General features: G+C 39.8%; 1 non-coding gene across 1 annotated transcript; it reads right to left on the bottom strand.

Moving 5' to 3' along the window:
- Positions 1-2,459: 2,459 nt before the first annotated feature.
- LOC112752562 (small nucleolar RNA R71) lies at positions 2,460-2,567 on the bottom strand. Its single transcript, XR_003176993.1, has one exon. It is a non-coding gene; the product is annotated as a small nucleolar RNA R71 (small nucleolar RNA).
- Between the last annotated feature and the right edge of the window lie 1,515 nt (positions 2,568-4,082).

The following is a 4,082-nucleotide window of genomic DNA, read 5'->3' as shown; positions in this document are numbered from 1 at the left end:
AAACACAATCTTATGATTTGGGGCATAGCTTTGATTGTTTTGATTGATTGATGATAGGTGAAAAGAGTTTTGAAGAAGGTTGAAGGAAGAAGGAATGGCTAGGAGCAAGAGAGAACAAAAAGTTTGAGCCAAAGTTTGCCTCAAACTTTAGCTCAAACTTTTAGAAGAGTTGAAAACATGCCAGAGAAAAAAAAGCTTGAGCCAAAGTTTGCCTCAAACTTTAGCTCAAACTTTTGGAAGAATTGAAAACACTCCAGAGGAAAAAAAGCTTGAGCAAAAGTTTGCCTCAAACTTTAGCTCAAACTTTTGGGAGAAAAGCTTGAGCCAACGTTTGCCTCAAACTTTTTGGCAAACGTTGGCATCACAAAACCAACACCCTGGAGGAGAAAAGCTTGCGCCAACGTTTGCCTCAAACTTTTTGGCAAACGTTGGCGCCACACTTGCACACCCTGGAGGAGAAAAGTTTGCGCCAACGTTTGCCTCAAGCTTTTCGGCAAACGTTGGCGCCACACATATACACAAGGGGGCCAACGTTTGAGCAAAAGTTTGACCTCAAACTTTAGCCCAAACGTTGGTAGCAGCAAGTGAAGCCATCTGGTATAAAAAGTTTGAGTAAAAGTTTGCCTCAAACTTTTACTCAAACTTTTACTCAAACTTTTACGATTTCAACCCGGTTCACAATGGATCTTTCTCCAACTCCAAGAGCAATCAACCAAGGCCTTTATCAACCCAATTCCATCAAGAGCAAAGGCCCAATTCAAAGCTTGAAGACCATTTGAAGAAAGTGTATAAATAGCTTAGGATTTAAGTTTTAGGAGAGCTTTCCTTCTTAGTTTTGTTGGGTAGTTTTTGGAGAGCTTTTGGGATTTTGAATTGTTCTGAGTTTCTGAGTTTGGGGAAGGAGAATTGAATTCTCTTCCTCTTAGTTTTCTTGTTTTCAATTTCAATTACACTTGTCTTGAGTCTTGGGTGTTGAGAATTGGGGAAATTCTGTCTCAATCCCACCTTGAGAATTTTCTTGTTTACTTTCTCTGCACAATTGAATTTCCATTCCTGTTTACTGCTTCACCTTCTCTTGGCTTCTGCAATTTACTTTTCTTTAATTTCTCTTGCAATTGTTCTTGTTGGATCAAGGAAGGATTTGAGATCTAGACTTGTTTTCTAGTCTCTTTCACTCCTGAGATCTTCAATCTTCTTTTAAATTGCTGCAAAATTAAGCATAGTCTTTCTGTCTTTAAAGTCTTTAAGAAATTTTACTTTCTGTTGCATTGCTTCCAATTTGCTTCTCTGTTTATATTGCTCCCAACACCCAGTTCGGTTTATTCTTCCTGCAATTTATATTTCCAGTTGCTTAATCTATTGCTTTCTTTAATTTCCAGCACCCACTCCCCTTTACATTTGATGCACTTTACATTTCTTGTCATTTAAGATTCTTGTAATTTACATTTCTTGCTCTTTAAGTTACTTGCAATTTTACTTTCTGCACTTTATAATTCCTGCAAATTTACATTCTGTTGGCTTCAATTGTCACTCAAATCACTCAATGTTAGCTTGACTAAACTAATCACCCACTAAAGTTGCTTGATCCATCAATCCATGTGGGATCGACCTCACTCACATGAGTTTTACTACTTGATGCGACCCGGTGCACTTGCCGGTGAGTTTTGTGTGTTTGGAATTCGTTTTCTGAAAATACACATCACCTCTCTCTCTCATCTCTTTCTATTTATTTTATTTAATTACTAACACTTTTCTTCTACTAATAATTCGAACCCTCTCCCTCTCTCTGTGTTCGAATTCTTCTCATCTCCTCTCTCTTCTTATTCTTCTATTCTTCCATTTTTCTACTCACATAAAGGAATCTCTATACTGTGACATAGAGGATTCCTCTTCTTTTCTGTTCCCTTCTTTTTCATATGAGCAGGAACAGGGATAAAGACATCCTTGTTAAAGCTAATCCTGAACCTGAAAGGACTCTGAAGAGGAAGCTAAGAGAAGCTAAAGCACAACACTCTAGAGAGGACCTTACAAAAATTTTCGAAAAAGAAGTAAACATGGCAGCCGAACCCAATAACAATGGTGGAGATGCAAGGAAGATGCTTGGTGACTTTACTGCACCAACTTCTGACTTCTATGAAAGAATCATCTCAATTCCTGCAATTGGAGCAAACAACTTTGAGCTTAAGCCTCAATTAGTTTCTCTAATGCAGCAGAATTGCAAGTTTCATGGACTTCCATTGGAAGATCCTCATCAGTTCTTAGCTGAATTCTTGCAAATATGTGACACCGTTAAGACCAATGGGGTTGATCTCGAGGTCTACAGACTTATGCTTTTCCCCTTTGCTGTAAGAGACAGAGCTAGGACATGGTTGGGCTCACAACCTAAAAAAAGCCTGAACTCTTGGAAAAAGTTGGTCAATGCTTTCTTGGCCAAATTCTTTCCACCTCAAAAGATGAGCAAGCTTAGAGTGGAAGTCCAAACCTTCAGACAGAAGGAAGGTGAATCCCTCTATGAAGCTTGGGAAAGATACAAGCAATTGATCAAAAGGTGTCCTTCTGACATGCTTTTAGAATGGAGCATCTTATGTATATTCTATGATGGTCTGTCTGAATTATCTAAGATGTCATTGGACCACTCTACTGGTGGATCCCTTCATCTGAAGAAAACCGCTGCAGAATCCCAGGAACTCATTGAGATGGTTGCAAATAACTAGTTCATGTATACTTCTGAAAGAAATCCTGTGAATAATGGGATGACTCAGAAGAAAGGAATTCTTGAGGTTGATACTCTGAATGCCATAATGGCTCAGAACAAAATATTGACTCAGCAAGTCAATATGATTTCTCAGAGTCTGACTGGATTGCAAGCTGCATCCAGCAGTACTAAAGAAGCCTCCTCTAAAAGAGAAGCTTACGACCCTGAGAATCCTACAATGGAAGAGGTGAATTATATGGGAGAATCCTATGGAAACACCTATAATCCTTCATGGAGAAATCATCCAAATTTCTCATGGAAGGATCAATAGAAGCCTCAACAAAGCTTCAATAATAATAATGGTGGGAGAATTTAGTTTGACAATAGCAGACCTTTTCCATCATCATCTCAGCAACAGACAGAGAATTCTAGGTAGAGCCTCTCTAACTTAGCAACCATAGTCTCTGATCTAACTAAGACCACTCACAGTTTCATGACTCAAACAAGGTCCTCTATTAGAAATCTAGAGGCACAAGTGGGTCAGCTGAGTAAAAGAGTTACTAAAACTCCTCCTAGTACTCTCCCAAGCAATACAGAAGAGAATCCAAAGAGAGAGTGCAAGGCCATCAATATATCCAAAGTGGCCGAACCTATAGAGGAGGAGGAGGCAGTGATTTCCAGTGAGGAATACCTCAATGGACGTCCACTGACCACTAAGGAGCTCCCTAATGAGGACTACCTTGTGTTTAAGGCTCAAGGATCTTCGTTTGTAACCATGGAGAGGAAGCATGAAAAACTTTTCTCATTACAGAGTCAAGCAGAGCCCTCACATTCAAACTCTAAGTTTGTTGTTGGGAGGCCACCATCATGCTTTGTGTTTTTGTGAAGCTCTCTAAGAGCTCACTGTCAAGCTATTGACATTAAGGAAGCACTTATTGGGAGGCAACCCAATGTTATTTAATTATATTTATTTGTTTTCCATTGTTATTTTATGTTTTCTTTAGGTCGATGATCATGTGGAGTCATAAAAATAGCTGCAGAATTAAAGCGGAATCAAAAACAACATCAAAAATAGCACATCCTAGAGGACAGGCTTACTGGCGTTTAAACGCCATTAAGGATAGCAAAATGTGCGTTTAACGCCCATGCAGGCAGTATTCTGGGCATTAAACGCCAGAATGGGCAGCATTCTGGGTGTTTAATGCCAGAAATGGCAGTATTCTGGGCGTTCAGAAAAATGCCCAGCAAAGAAGGATTCTTGGCGTTTAACGCCAGCCAGGGTACCTGGCTGGGCGTTAAACGCCCAAAATGGCAGTCAAGTGGGCGTTAAACGCCAGAATGGATACCATTCTGGGCGTTTAACGCCAGGATGACACAAGGGAGGTAG

This window comes from Arachis hypogaea, chromosome 15 (assembly GCF_003086295.3).
Source record: "Arachis hypogaea cultivar Tifrunner chromosome 15, arahy.Tifrunner.gnm2.J5K5, whole genome shotgun sequence".
Classification (NCBI taxonomy): Eukaryota; Viridiplantae; Streptophyta; class Magnoliopsida; order Fabales; family Fabaceae; genus Arachis; species Arachis hypogaea.
Note: the sequence above shows the minus strand (reverse complement) of the source record. Positions and strands in the feature narration are given on the sequence as shown.